The following is a 22,982-nucleotide window of genomic DNA, read 5'->3' as shown; positions in this document are numbered from 1 at the left end:
CAACTTCTATTTCAGTGAAGGCTGCTGACGGGCTTTTTTTCATTTATGGAGATGATACCAGGCTGTTCTTTTTCCAATAACACAACCATACCTTGCTCCATTCTGTGTAGCCTTTCCTGTACAACATTTCTTGTAGAAATGGGTGATTAATTCCCTATCACAGTAAAAAGTTCTCTGGTCATTTTTTAGACTTAGTTCTACTAGAATTTCAAGTCTCCATGTAGCAAATTTCTTCATTTGATTCTCAGACTTCAGGGCACAGAGGCAATTTGATTCTCAACCTCCAGTCCAAAGGATTGATCCTTAAAGGCAAGGAATGATGGTTTAATCACACCAAAAGGATACAGCAATTAGAACTTGAACTAAATCTGGACTTGCAACAAATGCTGGTGGAGAAATTTGTGAGCTCTATGTTCTTCATCTATAGCATGGTCTCTCACTGTTATGAGCTGCAACAAGAGCAAAAGGCTGTGAGAACAGTGAAGTAATGTTGATAACACTATTCTCACATCTAGAGGGGTTCAAACACACCATTATTAGCTTGTATAGGAATCTTAATTATTGAAATGAAACCCAGTGAAAAAGAAGCAACAATGCACTGATGGAAACAATTTTCACATTGCAGCATATTCGAGGGCAGGAAATAAAGCATACCAAAATCTTATGTTAAGATAGTGGCAAGAAGAAAAAGAGAGTTGGATAAAAGATTAATTAACCCCATGGTCAAAATTAGAAGAAAAACCTCTCCTATTCCTTCTCCTTTTTTATTTAAATACAAAGATTTTGAGTCTTTCACCCTCCATTCTGAGTGCTGTGAAACTTTAGGAAGCCTCGGTGGGGCTAGAGAAAAGATGGATCTCTTCAGCTAACCTGCAGAGGACAGAGTCCAAGGGGAGTCAGAGGGCCAAAACCAGAAGCCTTTGAAGGGAGAGACAAGTTCAGCTCATCTGGCAAACACACTTCTCTCTTTCGCTACTGCCCTAATTTTTTAGGTTGCACAAGCTGGCAAAGAAAGGGTGCAAATGTCTTGCCACAGTCTGAATCAGTTTTTCCACTGGACATCCTGGAAGGGATCTGTCCTTGTTATCTACTGAAATGTTGACAATGTAAAAAGAAAATCTATTTTTATCACCACCATTAACTTCGAGGAATAACCATGGTTAGCAGAAGGATAACTTAGCTAAAAGGGAGCAGCCTGAGCCACAGCAACACTGCCTGGCTTGGGACTCCCACCCCTTCACTGACTTAGCTTTAAAAAGAACACAACACTGGGGCAAGAACCGATGGCAAAGAGTAACTCCAGGCGTGCAACTGAAAGAAAAACACGGCTGCACGGACATGCATGGGAAAACCTGATCCAAACTGTCATTACCAAATACCCCCCAACGCAGATAAGGCCCAGCTGTAGCTGTGAAGATGACTTTCCTCTCTGGAGATGAGCCAAGCTGGAGGAGGATGTGTCCCACCACCATTGCCTTGATGTTTGAGTTACTGCCAACTATGGCGTAGAGAATTCATCATCTGTCAGTGACCTCCAAGATCAGTCAAAGTTTTCATTGCTCAGAAAGGAAAAATCACACGAAAAGTAAAACATCTGTTAGGAGAATAAGCTGCATTTTATAGTGTTTGCTGTGTGCAGCAACGTGTCTGTAATCTCAGACCATGTTTGCTGTGCCGTAGTCGCTCTGCAGCTCTCCTCACTGCACAGTTCTGATGCCCAAAGTCACCTTGAGTGGAGCAAGTATTAATTTCTGTCAGTGGTGTTTTAAATGTTTGCATAGACAGAGTTATCAAGGCAAGTGTGAGCAGACTGTAGGTACAGACAGAGAAGCTCCTCGCTTGCCTGTCCTTTAGGAGCTCTGCTCCAGCTACGTACCCAGCAGCCACCGAGTCTTTCCTTACACATAGTCTGGAGTGTAAAGTCATAGTAGTATTCAAAAGGTTAAAGCAGAGTGAACTGTTAATTTTAATGCTTTCTCTAAGCTTCAGTTTTAATAAGCGAAAATGATGTTCTTATTTGCAGTAAAGTGGTGTTATAAAATTCTGTCTGTCAAGCTCATTTTAAAACCATGGAAATAAATGATCTGACAAAATCAGGCTATTAGACAAGTGAAGAAGAGTGATTTCCATAAAAGTAGAGGAGCTGTTCCTTAATTTCACACTTGGTAGTCTTTTGGGTCGACTAAATTTTTAAATAAGTGATAAAATTATATTAGCGCAATTGCATTTTTATAGATTTTTTTGGTCATTGTACTCTTTTTCAATTCTTTTATTTTAATTCAAACCATTCTGCTGAAAGGTTACCTCTCAACTTATGTTACCTCATAACAGTTTCTGCTCACACAACAGAACTATAGGTTCACAAATCCTCCATATAAAAGTATCCAGAACGACCACACTGACCCAAAAGTATTCTAAAGTAGAAAGATAATTTTATTGTAGTCACATCTTGCTGAAGTGCTGGCCCTTCACACTGAATTTGACTCTTGCAGGAACAGATGGGCTTTGATTCCATGTATGAGCATTTTCTTTGGGAGCAGACTGCAATTTTCTTCATCTACACTGCACAGGCAAAAGCCAAACACCTTTTCCATGTCCAGGTGAGTGTGGCAAGGAGAGCCTTTATACAAAGAGAAGTCACTGATCACCATATCTGCCAATTAAGATCAGACAAGCCTCAAAACACACAGCTCAATGCTGAGAGATGTCAAAATATGTTCAGGGGCTGGTGCCCCTCAGACACATTCCAGATGACAGGAGGGAAACTGCTCATACTCAACTTTCCCCTTCACTTGAGAAACAAGGGAAGTTTCCACACCCACAACCCAAGGGAAAATTTCTGTTGCCAGTTTTCCCAGCCTATCCTGAGCAGAGAGGAGCAAGGCTGTGTCTTCTCCTCACCTGAGCCCACACACCTATTTTGACAGCAGAGTTGGCTGCATACAGGAATTTGGAAACACTTCTAAACCCATGGCAAAGGTTGTGGCACAATTCCTCCACCTCTGGAAATTTACGACATTTACTTTTTTCTGACAAATCAAATCACACATTTCAAGACAGAAGCTAATTCTCTTCCTCATAGATTGAAATAATACCCTGATAATTATATTGCAGTAGAGAGGTCAATATAGAAGGACTTTGACCTTTTATGAGGTCAATGACTCTTCATCTCATATTGCTCAGTTTCATTTGTTTGTTGAGAGATCCAATACATTGATACACAGGTTGTGACATGCTGTTTGAACATTAGCTTACTATAATTGGTCATGTCATCATGCATCATATTAACAATATACACAAAAGTGCCCTGAAACAATTGTCTTATAGATCCATCACATATCATAACAAAGCTTCTGGGACTGTTATCCAGCAGCATCCAATTGTGATGCACATTCTACTTGAGTTCTGGATCTAAACATCACTGTCATCTTAATAGTAAATGATGGATTAATAACTTCCTGCTGGCTTGCAAAACCTACATGCATGTAAAAGATGGCAACACAAATTTATTGCTACTGAGCATGCTCAAAATAGAAAGCCTGCAGAAAAGCAAAAACTACTTTGTGTATCGTTTTCAAACCAACAGCTCTTCATCTTCCCCAAGTATGGCAATTCCTTAGCCCCAGCACTGCAGCAAGTTTTTCCAAAAAGCAGAACTAGAAGAATATTTCATCTATCAGTCGAGACATACGTGACCTTGAAATGCAACATGAAAAAAAACAACACTAACACCTTGGATTTAAATTCTGTGTCATAAATCACACAGAAAGCATTTTTCGCACAAACATCTTCTTTCACCATCTTTTCATATATTTTAACAGAAGGGCAAAATCAGGTTCATTCTACACACAGCAACCCAGCTATATTTCAGTCAAATTTCAGTGTAATTAGGATGCCCACATCTCCTAAGTTTTGAGATTTTCAGCTAGTAAACTTATCTTTTTCCCCTCCTAGCTTTTCACAGCTATATGTCAGTGAGAAATACCAGTGATTTAACTCCTGATACAGTAATGCAAACTCAATGCAATTCATTTATCAGGAGGTTAAGCCCAGAGAAAGGCCTTACAGTCAGAAATCCTCTTAACTATGGGGTTTGTAAACCAGGAACCTCATCAGCTTGACCCACACTCAACAAGAAAGTAAATATAATTATCCTCTTTATAACCATCATGAGCCATTGGCATGTAAATGCCATAATCCCCAGAAGAGGCACTTTATAAGGGAAAAGCCCCACAAACAGGTAGAATTAGACTATAAGCAAAGCTCTGAGGTAAATATGAAACTTTTGCTCACTGTCATTCCAGAAATTGCTCCAGGAAGGGTCCATGGGCAGCACGTGCAGAGCCCAAGCCTTACAATGCTGCTAGAAGATCCTGTTTCTGTCTCTGCAGGGTCTCCTCCAGTGAGTCAGCACTGAGGGAATGCCACCTCATTTGTGCAGCTGGGAGAACTGTTCTTCAGATAAGATGGAAAATGATGCAAATTTTAATAAACCATGCAGACAAAACTATTAACATTCCTACGTCCTGTTCCATGTATTATCTCAGCCTTTTAACTGAGCCCCAGCTGATGTGCTCCACTCTGTGACTGGAAGCACAGCACTGGTACCCTGCACCTCTTCGGCACCAAGCAGCACAAGCACTGATCCTGGCCCCAGGCATGTGGGGCAGGAAAATGCATAAATGCACTTTTTTCCCCCCCCCATACAACTCTTGCCATGCTCCATTTATAGAACATAAGTGTCCCTTAGCACAGAGTGGCACAGTCAGTCATCAGCGCCAACCCCAGCACCTCCTAAAGCACTCAGGAGTCTGACAGTCTACCATAACCTGCAGAGTACAAGGGACTCACTGGAAGCCCTTTTATGTCTAGAGGACAATAAAATTCCACTTATTAGGAAGGAAGGAAGGAAGGAAACCTGCAGCAGTGCTAGCCACTCAGCCTCAGATTCGCAAGCCCCTTCCTGGGTGTTCAATAGCAGCAGGCAGGCTCAGGATGCTCCAGCAGCTCTACACCACACAGGAGAAGCACATCCAGCAGCAGTGGATACATGCCTTCATTTTTATTAAAAGGAAGGATAATTTAAAGCTCTCCCTGGTATCCTGGCCTCAAGGAGTGGGATGCACATGCCTAAAGCAAAGCAGCATGCTGAAGCTGGTGGGCACATCCACCTTCAAGGAGAACCCCCATGCCTCAGCAGGGACCACTTGAGACCCTTCACAGTCCAACAGGGCTCCCAGCACTGAGGCAGCATAGGAAGATCAGCCCTGGCTCAAACCAGCCTTGAGATTCCAGGCACTGCCAGACCTCAGCACAGAGCCTGGTCCCCAGCATATCCCCACAGCCCCTCACTGTTCATCCACCTCTTGCAGCCCCCATCTGTAGCTGTGTGGCAGCTAAAACCTACCTAAAGAACAAGAGCAATGTACAACAGATATATATATACAGAGAGCAGGGTTTTGGGACAAAGAAAAAAAAAATAAAAAGCTGGCAGCTGTGAAGCCTTCTGGGTATCGATTCCCTGGCAGCCCTCAGGCCTCCCCATGGTGGCCTGAATGCCCACTGCACCATATAGGAAAAGTTCTGGGAAAGGAAAGGGTACAGGAGTTATTCTTTCAGTGGTAAAACACTGTTGGCTGTCCAAACACCACAGAAGCACCCAAATCAAGGTTTTTAGCTGCTCCTGTAAACTTCATGTGAGACCCTGCTGCAACATCCACTTCAAAATTAGCACCATTTAGAACACTCAAAGTCTGATACTGATTTATTTGAGCAGGCAGGGTTCTGGTTATTTAAACAAACAAGGCAATACAGTCAATGTAAATCCACCTGAAACTGGAAGCTGGTGCACTGCACTGCAGTTAGATTATTGCCCAGAACACCTTGCCATGAGCACAGTGCAAAGGGGTTTGGGGCTGATTGTGGAGAGAGTCAGAGCTTTGTGCCCTAAACACAAACAGCCTGTACTATCCATGAGACCACATCACTCCTCCTGAGCCTGGGGGAATAGTCATTTCCCCAATCCCTGATTCATTGAGCATATCCTGGGCCTGCTGGAACACTCATTTCATCTCATAGTGACTGAGGAGACTACTGAACTAGGGGTTTGTATTGGCAGAGAAAAAGATAGCAGTAAACTGGAATATTACAAATTTGAAATGAACAATCCCTGCTGACACTTCCTAAACAGAACTTTAAAATGATGGACTTGTCATCTTCCAAAGCCACTAAGACACTTCTTAAAAGATATTTGTAATTAATACAAATTATTCTCAGATACCTTCTCCTGGTAATAACAAAGTTCCTGTTGTTGTATTCTGTTAATAAATAGCTTTGGTGACACTATATAAAGGTGTGAATCAACATCAGATTTTACTATTAACACATGATTAAAAGCCACACCAGTATGGGCTAAAAGTACGTAGTATTTGCTTTTCAGATGTAGTCATCTTTCATATGAATCTCGTTTAAAATCTGTTGGGAGATCTTTAACAAACAGGACCAAGTCCCCAGCCATATACTACGAACACAGAGCAGTGTAGCTGTTAATAAGGGTATTCATCATGAGACAGCCTATTTTTGGCATTGTATATGACAGTCTCAGTAACTTACAATTGTCCCTTGAATGTGAACTTATCATTTAATTACACTCTGAGCGACTGCTTTCCCATATCACCCAGCAAGTTAGTTAACCACAGAGCAATTCTCCAGCTAATCCAAGTGTGATTGGATCAGTCTAAGGTGCACAACATATCTCTCAGTTCCTGGGAACCCCCCATGGAGTAGTCTGTTTATTTCCACCTTTTTTTTTTTTCTTGAATTTAAATATGCACTGTCAAATGCTCCAAGATTTTGAACTGATAAGTACCTTGTTAAAAAAAACCAAAACTGAATTTCAATTGATCATAAAATACCCAACATTAAGCCAAATGGACATACAGAAACTCTCATAAAAAGTATCAATAAAACCTTGGAAAGGAACAGATCAGTCATTGGCAAATGTTTTATTAATTCATAATCAGTATATTTTAATAAAAACAACAGGTGTCACTGGATAATTTAGGCATATTTCATATGCATTGAGAACACAGTTTGCAAAGGATGTGGGGTACAAGAGGTTTCTTTTCGTATAGGAAGTTTATGCTAAAACATATAATAAAACATATAATAATTGAGATCTTTTAGTGACCCCAAGTTCCATTAAATGCACATTTCTTTGTTTCTATTGATGCTTCATGCAATGTTTCCAGCCAGCCACAGCTCTACCATGCTGCAATTCAGTTTCATGGTGGGATGAAGCAGCTGTATCCTGAGTGACATGACCAAGCTAAAATGCCACGACTTTTATAACATCATACTACATCCCCTACAAATTTATTATTGTTAGCTATTGTTCTCCTTACCTGGGAAGACACACACACACTCACACTGCTTCCTGAAAGAGGGTCTCAGTCTTTTGGAGGCACAAGCAAGAAAGGAGAGAGGGTAAAAAAACAAGGGTGTTGTCTCAGTTCTCCCACTCTGCTTCTAAACTGTCAGAACTAACCCACTGCACAAGCCTTAAACACGGACACAAGCAGGTGCCCCAACCACCTGAGAGTTTGGTCAGTACCAATAAAAGTCAGTATGCATTGCCTCTGCAGTACGTATTACATTCCCTCAGAGAGGCATTAAAATGCCAGCTACATTTAAACAAGTGAATGTCTGGCCCCTAATAAAACCCACATAATTTAATACTAATGAGTCTACCAATTATGACCTAGTCTCTGAACTTCCTTTCTGGGAAAAATCATCGGGAAGGTAGTTCAATGCCAACTCTAGCAATTGCATTACTACTCCGATAGAGAGAACCCCCCTTTGCTGCTGGTCATGGCATGAACTGCTTTGGGGTGCAGAGAGGAAGGGGAGAGGTGTGGTTGCCTCCCTGTGACAGCGAACAGAAGCTGAACAAGCCTGCTGATTCTCAGACTCATCAACTGCTTTCACATCTTAATCAGAATATACAGCTGACTTTAATGGTAGCAAAAAAAAGGAGACAGCTTTGTAACTACTGCTAAACAACTTAACCTTCTGTTGCCGTGGCTGTGTAAGATTTCCCACTGGAGGAGTGCTGCAAATCCCCTGTTCAGCAGTGTATCTGTCAGATCTATAGGAATCACAGATCCATGAGTGCTCCTCGAGATACACACAGCGTGACTGCAACGCCTACAGACTGCGAGGTGCAGAACCTCCAGCCACCTCTTTGCTTCTCGTTGAGCTTGCACGCAGGCACGGCTTTTTCTGTTTGCATTTGAACTCAAGATTAGATGGGCACAAGGTCTCCCTATACAAGCAAGAAGCTCTGAAACAACAGGAAGCACACAGCAAAATTTATGGGGCAGCTTGGTATGGCCTACAATAATTTTCCTTGTGCTACCTGCAGCAGGATTGTCACCTTAGGTCTCTCATCCTTACTCATCTGCTAGAAGACTGCATCCATTCATCGTCTATCCAGATTTAATTCAGTGATCACCATATGTTTAATTAATAGGCCCCACTATGACAATAAACTCCACTTTGAGCTGACTGTTGAACCCTGCAGAAGCTCTGGCTGGTGGAGAACAGACCCATCTGCCTTCTGAGCTTGTTCCTGCTGCAGCCCCACATGGCATCCAGCACAATGTGACCACACACCTTTGCCTGTCCCCAGCCCTGACCACCGTGTTGTGCCCCGGTACCAATCCCCCTGAAGCCCTGCAGGACCTTCTGGCAGGCAGCACTGGATGCTGGTGGTACACCTTTAATTCATGGTGTACCTTTAATTTCTGTGACACGCTGAGATAATACAGTGAGGAGTTCTTTAGAAAAGCTATAAATAGCTTAAATAAATAGATATTCTCTGTGGTGGGTCCTCAGCTCCGGAACTGACTCTTGCCAGAAATCCATCAGAGCCTGAATCTGGCAAGCTCTTGTAGGAGATGCGAGACACATCTTTTTACATTCCAACTCACTAAATGCAAGTGCCTGACTACTTCTGCAAAAAGGCAAAAGAAGAATAATGAAAATAAAAAAAAAAAAAAGAAGAATGCCTGGAACCCAAGGGGTCACTCCCTGTGCCAGCTTGGAAGTCGCCTTCCATTAGCTCACCGTGTCCTGGCTGCTCGAAAGGGCACATCGATACTGCAGTGCCTGTGCCTTATAAATACATACAATAATTAAAGCTAATTTCTACGAGAAACAACCTTGTGATCTTTCGAGACACAGGGCTCGCTGATGCTGGGTGATATTGTCTTTGTTATTACTAAACAATGTTACACACACTCTGCTGCCAAACACGTTAACTCCTCACCTCATCCCTCAGCGAGCTATGACTGCATCTTTAAAAAAGCTTGCTCTGGAAAGGTATGTGTTTGATAGTCAAACAAAACAGCCTCAAAATCACTTTAGGGCATTGGAGAAGTGGCTTCTATTCCCAGCCTCTGAAGTCAAATAACTGTCACAACTTTGTCTAAACTAACCCATGCCTAGGGTTTCAAGGTATTTAATTACATAATAAGTTATAGAAACACAGAGAATAAGTGGAAATGCTGCATATTCAGAGTCAGACATTTTGTCTCAAAGTCTGGCATCCTTAGCTCACTTAGCAGAGAATCAAGATGAAGTCAAAATTAGTGTGGTTACATTATTTCTTTTTATAGCAGTTGCCTGAAAGTCCACAAATGCCAGCCCCACTAATGCACTGTCACTCAGTAACATCACCCATTTTATCCTTCAAGAAAATAGTTTTGTATGCATTTCTGAACATCAAAAGCACAGACATTCACTGTTTTAAACTTTTTACGATGTGACTATTTCCAGTCTCTCCTGCCAGGATGTTTAGCACTGATAGTTTAATATGACCACGTATATATTATTTATTGCGTGGCGCACATATTTTTATTTTGGTCACAGAGTGTTTGTTTAAAAAAAGGCAGAGTTTTACCTTCTTGGTTGTTACAGTTCCCTCACCTCTTGTCTTTCTAACCATGCTGCAAGTCTGTCAAGAAAAGCTCCAAAATAAATTTAGCATTGTGATTATTACAAATAAGTCACACTGGCATTTGGGTAGGAAGACCCCCCCTCCCTGCATGCTTCTACCACGGTGGCAAACTTATTTCAAAAATTCTGATGAAACGCTTTGTAAATTTTGTTATTCTGTGATGATAATAAATCATTATAGCCTTAAACACTCCTCTAGCTTGGAGCCTCAGTCACAAATTATCTTGTCATTCTGACCAAAACATTCTCCAAAAAAGCTTGACAAGTGCTAAAACCCAGAACATGAAACCATGTGTTGTTGTGAAAGCAAGATTCAGAAATGTCAATTAATTAGATTAAGAGGCTACTTTTAGCTTTACTTGTGTTGCCAAATAACCCTTAAAATATGCATAGCAGTGGAAGTCTACCTCAGCAATACAGTACTTCTGTGCAAAATAAAGACAATGGATCTGGCTAATAGAGGGAATTATTGTATCTGTCATTCAGACAAGGAGAATGATCTAGAAGCAAATGTCTTGCTTCCCTTTCCACTGTATGGATTCACAAGCAAGATAAATTCTGCCACTTAGAAGTTTAGGCATAATTTTTTTCCCCCTGAAATCTGATTCAGATTAGAAAATAAAAGTCAAATCACTATTATACATCTCCATAAGTAAAATGGATTTCTAACATCACTGTCTGTGTAGCTGTCTCCCCCTGCCCATAAACTATCATCCTTTATTTGCATTTTTGAAGTTCACTTTAGAAAAAATAGTGGTGCAATTAAATACATTTTATTCAACTTTCTCATAGCTACCCCTAAAATTTTTATCTTTAAATAATCCATATCCTCAATTTTATTTACACTATAAACTGTTCCTATATTTTAATGGTATGTTTGCTTTAAAAGGGGTTGTTGGCTTTAATAGCTCGGTTATTATCTTTGTAAACTAACATTCCACATTCCTCCTAACTAAATCCTAGCAAATCGCCTCTGCTTGCATTTGGAACATACATTCCACCACCGAAAATAAAATTTAAGCCAAATAAATGTTCTGTTCAAATTAATATACATAAAATGAATAGCTAAACATAGATCAATTTTGATGGATTTAACAGTAGGTTTGCTAGTGGCAGGAGGGTCATGATATGCAATACACCCAAGAGAACAAAACTAAATAAATTTAATTTCCTGCAACCCCTATTAGTTTGTGTTATTTTAAATGCTAGAACACTGTACCTCTTCAGAAAAAAATATTAACTGTTTGTGATTTTATAAAACATATCACTAGTAATATGGATCAGCAGAAAGGTACAGGTTAGCACACATGGAGGTGGGTAAGGAGGTGAGCAAAATAGGAAGGACCCCAACAGAAGCAGATCTGCAGCTGCAGGAAGCCTGTAGGGCTCAGGCTCTGCCCCAGGACAAGACACTTTTACACCACAGGAGAGCCTTGGCAGAAGCTTAGGAACAATAACCTGCAAGAAGGCAGCATCTCATTTCATTTTTCATTGAAATACATTAAAGTAAACACATTTTCTCATCTTTTCCCTTCCATGCTATCCTCTCAAAGGACCTTAAATCTGGCAAAGCCATCATTTCTCAGGTAGGATGGTTGTAGGCACAGCTCAGGACCCACAGTTACTGTGCATAGAATCAAACATGGTATGCAGGGGCAGCAGTCATTGAGCAATGACCAATCTTGGAATGACATTTAGTAACTCAAATAATGAGTTTTGGCCTTTAGCTGTAATTTTAATTCTTCAGCTGTAAAAAAATCCCAGAAAAATCATTATTTCAATAGTTTGTTTTCCCGCTGTTAACTGGTCCACTGCTAGCCATGGTACAAGCAATGGTTTTTGGCAATTAACCCAGTTCCTTCCCTGCCAGAGCCTGTACAGACCTACAGGCTCTTTTATGGCCTGCACTTACTTTAAGCAAATCTTTCTCTTTCCCAGTCCTTGGCCTTTCCCTTCCTCACAGGGCATGTAAATGTGCTTTTGGCTGCTGGCCTGACTAGTGATGAAAAGGTGACTCTATGTAACTCCTTTCTGCTGCTGAAGCCATACTCGAGTCTAATCTCTCCACGCTGGGAAGTGGGACTCTGCAGAGGACATCTCTTCAGGCCCTTTACTGAAGGGGAAGGGGACAAGAGACAGAGATGGAATATTTAAGGATGTATAAAAAACCCTAAAACCCTGTACACATTTAAAAAAAAAAAAAAAAAAAGAGAAAAGAAGAAAAAAAAAACCCAAACAAAAAACAACACAAAAGACCAAGACAGTCCTCCTAATTTTTACACACCACAAACTATTCTTAAGTTCTCTGGCCAAAGCTTGTTAAAAACAGAACATCCTAAATGCTCTCAAAATTGTATGAGAAGCAGATGGAGGTATTTCCTTACAGAACGAGCCTACAGTCAAGTGTAACAGCTGAAATATATTGTCCACTAAGGAGCAAGGCCAAAATTCAGTGTTAAAGGAACCCTTTGTACAGGGGCATCAGGTGCAGCACCCCTGGCTGAGCTGCACCAAGGGTGGCAGAGACTCACCTGGGCTTCAGCTGCCCCCTGACAGGGCAGGGACCTCCCATGTGTCCTGTGGCACTTGTGTCCACTCCCTGCAGATATTTTGGAGGCCTCAGGACATCTTGGGCAGCCTTAAGTATCTGTTTTGGCACTTAAATCCTGCTCTCCATGTCTGTTCTTGGAAAAGCCCGATGAAACTGTGAGCCGTGGATGAAAATAGAGCAGTGAGGACTAAATTAAAGTAAAATTTAGTAACAGGGCCCAAACGTTAACATGCTGTATTTATCTCAAACTTATTAACATTCCTATGAGTCTCTGAAACACTTTATTACTGATACATGGGATTGTGCTGCTATAATAGGCTTCCCTGAGGAGTAACTAGGACTCCAGCTGTACTGCAGGATATGTTGTACTACATATTATAGGGTTAAATGGTGCTGGCTGTTATCTGCACAATGTGTGCATTACGAGTGTGAATGAGGGAGCTCTTTGAGAACCCTGAAGTCTGCCCTGGAGCACTGGAAATATTTGTAGTGTTAGGGAGAAGGAGGGAAGGGTCCCTTTCTCCAGCTGCAAGCAACTCAGTATACGATTGATGCCAAAAACTTAACGCCTCTGCTGGCAAAAAAACCAGAGCTGTGTCTAAAGGAACTCTACCTATGAATTTTCCAAGGAGTGCAACCTCACCTGGGCACAGCAGGCAGTCACAGTGTAAAACAGCAAAACGCGGGGCCATTCACTGCCTGTCAGAACTGGTTAGCAGAGGCAACAATGACACTAAGCCACCCAGGTCCCTCCCTCTGCTAGAGGGGAGAGAGCTAGTTTTTCCTCCTATACAGCACAAGAAGAGCCTGATGATCTGAACTGATGACAGAACTGGCATGAAAACTCAGTTAAAATAAAAATAGTGATTACCAGTGCATGGCAGGAAGTTTGCCGAGTTAGAAAAGGGCCTATCTGCAACAGCCATGCACACCTGAGGTGTTCAGATAGGACTGTAGGTTACAGGAGCCCTTAAAGTTCAGCTTCTGGTATCCTGCAGCACAAGTAGGTCAGGAACACCCACGTCAGCTCATCACAGGGTTCAGTGATGGTGCCTGCAACTCCTCCTCCACAAGATGCTCTGTGCTTAACTTGTAGTTAGAGTTGTGCTCCCCTCGATAATCTCATCTCCATGCCCCTTGCCAAACTGATCTGATTAACTCTTGTCCTGCCCTTAGTAGACACAAGGAACATTTGATCAGCACCCATTTTATAACAACTTTTTTTAAGCATAGCTAAAGACAATTATCATGTTCCTACTCAGGCTTCTTGTTTCCAGACTAAACAAATCCAATACTTTTAACTTTTCCTCATAGGTCATGTTAGCAAAACCTCTAATCATTCTTGTTGATCTCTTCTGGATTCTCTCCAATTTGCCTCCATTTTTCTTAATGTCACCAACTTCAGCAGAAGTTTTGCAGCTTGGAGAATTGTTTCTTGCTGCAAAAGTCACCTGACACCCTGACCTTTAGCTCAACAATGAGAAATAGCGTACAAGCTTCCTTAAAGAAAATGGTATTACATATATACTGTCATGTATACTTAGTGTCATGCCACCTGCTTGCCACATCAACCCCACTACTTTGCCTTAACAGCAATAAAGCAACAACAAACAATAAAAAAGCTTCTTCTTTTGTGAGCTGTTGTATAGACAATCTTATTGCATGACTTAGAAATACAAGAAAGTAGAGCAGAGACGTTTTAAAAGTCTATTAAAAACTCTTTTTTTTTTTCTGTCCACATCTCAAAAAAGCAATGCAATTTCAAGAATACAGAACTGACCAAAAGCAAACTGTGGGGGAAAAGCAAAGCTGTGTAGCCACTGTTAAACAGATGCTGGCCAAAGTTAGAGGAGTGAGCAAAAAAGGCTAAAATTAGGAGAGAGAGAGTAGCTCAGGATGAATATTAAACTGAATGTAAGACTTCTTTGACAGATCTGTGAGTCAAACTTCCAACAACTCAAACAGGTAACAAGTGACAGGACTTGCCTTCTTCACTGAAGACTATAAAGCCCAACAAATACACAAGAGCAACCAGCAGGTAAACCTCGAGGGCAGTGGCACTAAGCACATCACCCACCCACCACAAAGAAATCACTAATATTCTCTAAACCACCCTCAACTCCTATTAACTCAATAAGCACCTAAACTTCTACCAGCTGGGCAGTGCCAAGCACCCTGGCTACCGCTGACCTGCAGGTGAGACGTGCTGAGCTGAGCTGAGCTCTGGAGTTCCCCTGCAGGCACAAGGGTTGTGGGCTCTGGCCCAAGTCGTGCTGGGGAACCTCCCACTGCCAGGGTTAGGGAAAAAAGCATACTGAGAGTCAGGGGGTAGTTCAGCCCTGTGGAAAGCCCCCTCTAGAACAGGGCAAAGTGTGCAGGGAAGGGAGAGCTCTGGCTGCTGGCCTGCAGACGTTGGGATGCTCTGGCTGCTGGAATGCTGTGGTCTCCAGCTCCAGGACAGGGCTTGCAGCTGGGATGCTGAGCAGATGGTGGGCAGCACCTATCTGGGCTCTGTTAGCCAAGAGTGGTAGCACAGATGCTTCAGCTACTCTCCAGAGTATTTCATTTCCGGGTACTTGGTTATATTGCTGCATTTCTGACCAGCTCCAAAATCTCCCTGCTTGGCCACCAGACCCTCCCTGTTCTTTGCAGGGCAGCCAGGGTGCTCAGCAGAGCGTTTCTGTCCTGGGGACAGCCCCGTGGAGCACAGGGGACAGGAGCTCAGTGGTCTGGCACTGGGTGTCTCTGATGGCTTTGTGGCATTTGTCATCCCTCCAAGAGCCTCTTAGGAGAGAGATCTGAGCAGCTCTGCAGGAAGACACAGCAAGAGGCCTCCACAGGGCTTTGGGAGGAGGGCAAGAACAACATGACAGCAGGGCTGACAAGGAGAGGAGTGTGCCAAGCACTGGCTAAGTCCAGCAGAAGGGGGGGTAAAGCAGCTCCAGCGTGAGGAACCAGGCTAAGAGGGAGTATTACATGAGGGAGTATTACAGAGCCGGTGTTTCTGCGGGATCAGAGCTGTTTACGGGCTAATGTGCCTGCACCTGTGGGTTGGTGTGGCTTTGCCTGCTGTTCAGTGCTTCCTGAGAAGCTGCTAATATAGCGTGGCTGATGAGCCTGCTGTTTTGATCTCTCCCTTCTTGGAATCTCTTCTAGAGCCTTTAATAAAAGCCCTATAAAGGAAGTACAAGTGGGTGCTTTGTGTTTCTTCAATACCTAATTTATATTTTTAATATTAAATACTCAAACACATGCTTTGAATTTGTGTTTTTTTTAGTCTAATAGCTTTTTGCTGGAGACTTACATACATTCTCTATCACATAATTCCTTATTTTCTTCTGGGTTTTTGCGTGTTCTCATACCCTGCCCAAATCTTACACTGAAATTAAGAGGCATACTGAAGGCCTGTCATTCAAACTATTGACAGTAACTTGTCTGTCTGGGGGTTATGGTTGTATTAAAAAATTTATCACATGAAAAAAAGAAGCATATGGCATTTACAGAATCTGGGCCAACGAAGAAGGAAAGGGTCATGTTCACTCCCAAAACAGGAGCAAGCATCTCCTGAGGGTTATACATGGATTTAGTTCAGAGGGAGCTGGAGAATCTCATATATTTTGAAATCATGAGGGGTATGAAATCAGCATAAGTTACAGCTGCCCTTAGGTGCTTTCTTTTGAGTGGTCAGTGCCACAATCACTCAGCAGAGCACATTGATCTCACTGACTTTGGCAGAATTATGGAGGGTCTGTTTGCATGAACCATTGCTGAACAATTTATCTGATGTATTAATCATCTCTTAGATAAGACTATCTGGACTGCAGATTTTTCATGTAACCCAGTTTCCCTCCCACAGTATTTTGTTGTTGTTTTCATGTGAAATTTTAAAATTGCATTTTTTGGGGGGTTTTTTAACACTTAGGATCCCAGGGTCTGTTTTGAAACACTCTGAAGTGCAGGTGACTGTGTTGGGGTGCTCTGCTGCCTTCAGACAGGATGGAGAAGTGCCAGTCTCTATTTCCCCTCTTGACAGCAACTCTGGTTTGGAAATTGATTTGTCTTAATGGTGAAAAATACAAAAAAAATCAAGACCCTGTTTTTCCCTCACTTTCCAATTACATATGTAAGAGGCAAAATGTGAACAATTTCTTGAAGATTGGAAGAATTAGTACAATTTATAGGGCTGATGTGGCTATTTTACCCACTTCTAGTAATGCCCCCCTGTGAGACTGTGTCTGTGCTGCTGGTAGTGCAACTCAGGCAGGTTTATGTGCGGTGAGGGCAGTGCCCCAGCCACCTGGAGGATTTGGCTTCCCTCCTCTGCAGAGGGCAAGGCTGACCTGTATCAGCCAGGCTGTGCCCTCTGGGGACCCTTTTCTTCTTAGCCACAGCTTTCAGGCGAGAAGGATTTGCTCAGTCCCAGCCACCTCCCTCCCCACGGCCAGGATGAACCACAGTGGGTCAGTTTTTCTTGTCCCCAGCCTCTCCCCAGTACCCAGGGAGCCCTGCAATACATTTTGCAGGATTTCTCCATCTGCTCTGCCCTTCCCTGCAGCTCTGCGACATTGCACGCTCAACTTCCCGGCACAGTAAATGGGAATTAATGCGGAGAAGTCCAGGCTGGCCCTGCCTGGCCGGCCCCTGCCCTCCAGTGTTAATCTGCTGCTGCTCTTCCAGCCTGCCCTCTGCAACACAGAGATGGAGAGGACGCTGTAACCCCTGGTGAAGCCTGTTCTTGCCTCCTGTGTACCCCAATAATGACTTTATTTTAAAGCGTTTTTTTGAACTCCAGTAATTTCTAGAGACATTTAATTGGGGAGCTCATTCTTCTGGCCTTCTCTAAAGACAACTCTGTGATGGATTCATGTTTTAGCACAAGCCAGAGTGCACACAGAAAATGTTCAGCCATTCAGAGGTACAAAAAGCAGTAATCTTAGCCTGAAACAATTGTACTGAACTGAAGCACTACTCCTCTCTTCTAGATCTACTTTTAAGATCCCTGTCAAAACAGCCCTTCAAACACATTTGATTGGGTTGGGGCTCATCACGCTGTCACCAACTCACTTTTCATTAGGCTGTTGCTCTCTGTTAGCCTAGCCAAGCAGAAGAACTCAAACACATGCACAAATTAAATCGACATCCAAACTCCACCAATATACAAAGCAATTTAAATGATATTCATTAGAGCGATGACAAGTCCTGATGAGGCTTTCAGGAGCGGAGTCCTTCAGCTTCTGCCGACTCGGTTTCATGGTCATTGAGGCGTAACTGCAGTGACTGTACCTCCAGTTTAGAGAAAAAAAGCCAAGAATATGACTCCGCTTCCTGACACACCTACCTCATTCTCCCTCTCTGCACAGGTTTACAGCTGAGCATAGGCTTCCAGGCTTTTTTTACAGTTCTTCCTGGGCTGTGCACTGCACACACGCTTTAGCAAACCCCTTTCCTTCTCCTCCACCTACAAACGTGCCAATTAAAAAGAATTCCATTTTCAAGTAATTTCATTTCACTTGGCTAGAAAGGTCACTAACTCACAACTCTGATGGCTATAAACATGTCCCCAGTTTCTTACCATGCTAGAATGAATTTGATATGTTGAAGCTTAATAGAGAAGTATTTTTCATTGTTAATTCATACTGAAGTTTAAGAGTTACTCTCTCTCCATTTATATTTTTTGTATTAAAAAAAAAAAAAAATAGATGGACACTATCTTCTCCACAGGGAGTGGAATGGGGCTGACAGGTCTAATATAGGCTTTTCCACAGTGCCAAATCATTTGAAATTCATTTCCCTTGCGACCTAAGTCCTTACCTCAGGCATCACGAGGTAAGTCATCAGAAAATTAGCTCACTATTTGGTTACAAAGTCCACTACACGGCTTGCAAAGTTTAAGTGTATGGGGGAAGAAATGCTTGTCTTCACCCTAACGTGACTCCAGGAAAGGCCAGCGGGTGATGTGGGGGCACAGCATCATTTTAGGACATTACTATCAGCTGTGAGCTCCACCACCCACCCCAGCCCTTGGCCAGGGAATGGGGCTGGGTCTGGCCTTGCCATTTTTAACTCCTTTCTTCTTGCTCTAAAACAACCTTTTTTATTGCTTGAAACAGGCTAAGAATTTTAAAAGCATGATATACAGAAAATGTCTTGTTATATTATTACTCAAAAATTCCTTTTTTTGGCATAGCTGCCTTGGGTTGTAATTTTTAATTTTCCTTTTTTAGCACTCCACAGTGGAAGAGAGGCACAGAGCTATGGAAGTATGATTTACAGTTGGGTATTTTCATTTCAAGAAAGGTTATATATATGAACTTGATGAGCGGTCTGAACATACCCATCTATCCCAAAAAGTCTATCTGATTTTAATTCTCTTAAAAGATTATTTAACCAGAAGTGCATTTCAAGCTATAAATAAGGCAAAGTGAACCAAAGCAACAGCTGCTGAGGAAGTTAATGTGTCCCACGTATATGTTGTTATACAGCGATGAAAATCAAACAAACAAACCGCTACCCTCACACGTAAGCTGGATAGTAAGCATAAAGGAAGATTGTTTTTACATGTAAAAAAAAAGAATTTATGGAACACCACTGCTGTATTTGTGTATGTACTAGATAATGAACACAGCACAGGCTACGTGTTAGTAAATCTTAGTCATCTTTCTCATGCTGAACACTTAGTTAAAATTATTGCCCCAAACCAAGGCCTGAAAGCAGATTGTAACCTCAGCGATTATCCCAATGCTTTCAGACATGTATAATGATGCGTTAATACATAATTCCGCTCGCTTCCGTGAATGACCCTGATTCCTTCTTCCTTCACTGGTAAAAGATTGACTTCTTATGCAAATACTCTTCAATGAGGGCTGTAATATTATAGTCTTAAGCATATACAAGCCTTTCATTATTACAGGATAATTACTGAAAACTCAACAAAATTCACTGTTACCACACCCTGACCAACAGAGCCACTTTCATGTTCCAAGATGGCAGTTCCATAATTATTTCTTGTTCTCTCATTTACCTACAGCAGGTCAAGCAAGGGCTGGAAGGCACATCTTGGCACAGAGTCCCAGGAGAAGAGAATTTACTGGGTTTTTTTCCTGGAGATTGTATGTATTTACTAGTGATACTCAAGGGAGCTACACATTTGTATTTCCATGCTAAAACAGTAACTATCCAATCAAGTATTAAGTGCTATTTCATCCTTGGATAACACAAAATATGACTGTGACTTTTAAAAAGTTGGTAATCCTGAAATTATTTTTTTTTTCTACTTTCCTTGATAAATTCTAGTTTTATGACCATTCCCTGTATTTCAGCTCTGTGGAGCAGTGTGGGTAACACACCACCTAGCAAAGCTCCAGCATATTCTTGTAACAAAAAGTTACCCAAACAAAGCAGGCAGCAGTGATCATAATAATTTGATATTTTTCTAGGAAATATATAAGGCTCTCTGGAGGCGTACTTTAAAATACAAAATTTATTAATTAAATTTAGCTTTATTACCAGTCGTCTCTGTTTCACTTGCACCACTGTTCCTTTTTTTCTGTTGCAGCTGAAATAAGAACTTGCAAAATTAAAGAAGGTTCTTCCATTCAATACATGCCAGTATATTTTTAAGTCTCAAAGTATAGCCAGATTTTTTTGCTTTCATAACATGCAGAGTCATATCATGTTTAGCTTTATATAGCAAAATACACAGCCATGTTTAAATGCAACAGATAATTCCCATATTATAACACTAATCTGCCTTGGTTTGGATAAAAAATTGCACAAAGTGGTTACCACAAAAGCACCTGCATAATTAAAACAATATACTTTCAACTTTAATACAAAAATAAAATATAATGAAGATTCTAGAAAGATTTTGGTTTCAGAAACAGTTCCTTACGCTAGCTTAAAAGTCATATTTCAGTTAATTATAGATTTCCTACTCACTAAAACTTAAAGATACATTCCCTGATTTATTTTTTTTTTTTTTTGCTAAATGTTGACTCCAGTGAACAGCTCTCTAAGATCTGGCATATTGATTTCTTGTTGTGAAGTGAGCTGTTCAAGCTCCATTTAAGATTTTCATCTTGCATGTAGCCCTGAGCACATCACAGCACCATAAATTAGTTAAATTGCACATTTATCACAAATGTTATTTTAAGATACTGCGTAAATGTGATGGCTGGAAGATATACAGTATGCTGCAACAAGCCACTACTTGGGTGGGGTTAGACCAGGGTCACCTTTATACACCTGTGATTTAAAGCTCTTCTCACCCATCACAATTTCATTTTTAACCTCTTTCTTGAGGCATTTTGTTTTCTCTTGCACTTGATCTGCATATTTCTAAATAAAATATCAAATGCAAAGCAAAAGTCAGAAGTCAGATGCTTATTTTAAAATGCTGCATTTATACCTTCATGTTTGTCTAATAGGAAAAAAAATTATCTTAACACAGCTAGATTGGTGATTTGGTTAGCACTAATAGTTACCATGCCAATATACATACCAGTGTATGGATAAAAAGAACATTATTCTAGTTCATTGATTCTCTAAATTCTTTATAATGTGAAATCACATTGCTATGCCAGTCCTGGAGGTTCTGAAATGCAAGCTGAACTTTATTTTAATAAATTTGGGATATTCAGATCCTGACTAGCCATTCATTTGCAAAGTTTCAAGCACATTTTAAGAAGCGTATTAAAAAGTCCTTTCTGGTGCACACTGGCAGATCTGGTCACTCCCAGAATTTGTTCATGGTAAATCTCCTCACAGTACTTTCAGACCCAGGTAAGTCAGGTCCAGGAACTGACTTTTACCAGATCAGGGAAGTTGCATCAGATCCCCTGGCTGTATTTTAAGAGTAGAAAGAACACTGCAGACTCTGCAGTCTCTTGCTTTTACTCCCTCCCGTGTCCCAGATAGCAGTATTGCGTACAGAGCTTTGAGCATTACTATTATAAGTCAATGGTGCATCTTAAAAATACATTGATTGACAATATATGCAATAATCTGCCAGTCTCCTTATGTGTGAATTTCTGGTTTGCAACCAAATACTATATTTAAGCTGTTATAATTTTCAAAAGAGGAATTCTCTGCTGTAGAGGTAAAAAGTTTGGCTGGTTTTAAACTGAGATCATGTATTTGTAAAAAATGTGGACAGGCACCTGGGAGGCTCCAGGGAAGACTTCAGCCAGCCAGGTTCCCTTTCCTCACTAAGTGAGGGACTCCTGGGATGGTACAGTCAACCAGTAAAACTGCTGTTATTTTATTGCTGGAATTTGAGCTGAGGCCATAAACACTGACACACAAATGACCTTAAAATCAGACACAAGTGTGAGCCAAAAGAGGAGGAAAAAACCCAAAGCCTTAATCCCGTTCACTTGGTCCTCTTAGCAACATTTGCTGTAGAATGAACAGAACACTCCAACACATTATTGAGACATGGTACTGGCCTTTAACATTACAGAGAAAGATGGAAAAATGGAAAGAAAGACAGAAAGACAAAAAGAACCCAAGATTCAATTCTTTGCTTACTGGAAGACAGTGGATTTTTTTTAAAAAAGAAAGGAAACTGTACATTTGACATTCAGATGGTGGTTCTCACTCGGGATGCTGAAGTGCTGTAATGGTGGGTTTGGTTCCCGTGTAACCATCTCCGGACTCTGAGTTCACCTGACTGGCAAAAGACATTATTTACATGCATAGTAATATAGGTGTTTGGAGATGCAAATTGTTTTCAGTGGTTTTGATGGGATGACCTGTCAACACCAGTAAAAGTCTGTCATTATCATATAAATGCTCCAGATTGTTTGCTTTTCTTTGGCATGTGTTTATTCACCTCCTCTCCCCCTCTCTACCTGCTGGGAATGCTGTCCAGCAGCAGGTAGGGCTAGAAGAGGAGTCACTTCAAAACCCCAAAGTTGAAGTCATCGGTCTCAGGTTCCTTCTCCTGTCATTTGGAAATGCTGGGTAGGTGGAAAGGGATTCTCTGAGCTGTGGAACACCCTCGGGTGCAGACTCTGCTCAATGCATTTAGGAGGAAGGCGGGTGAGCAGCGGTGCCTGCCTGGGTCTGAACTCACAGCAAAACACTTATTTGCTTTGCCATGCACTGCTGATAAACCCCCTCTCCACAGCCAGCCTTACCTTAAAAAGGAGTTATAACGCTCATTTATCTCTTCTGGGGGAAAAAAACTCTGTTAATGCAGCCTTTGAATAAGTGCTACCCTGCTCTTTAAATGCTAAAGTTCACTAAAACTCCAGTGATTTATGTGCAGCTTTTGACTGCCAGCACCTGGCAGATGAAGAAACCTACTCAAGCTTCAGTCATAAACAGATAGCATACAATTTAATTTTAATGTGCTCGTTAGTCGTAGCACATTTCAGACATAATTGTGAACGCAACACAAAATTATAGCAAA

This window comes from Coloeus monedula (assembly GCF_965178545.1).
Source record: "Coloeus monedula genome assembly, chromosome: 13".
Taxonomy (NCBI): domain Eukaryota; kingdom Metazoa; phylum Chordata; class Aves; order Passeriformes; family Corvidae; genus Coloeus; species Coloeus monedula.
This window is presented reverse-complemented; position numbering follows the sequence as displayed.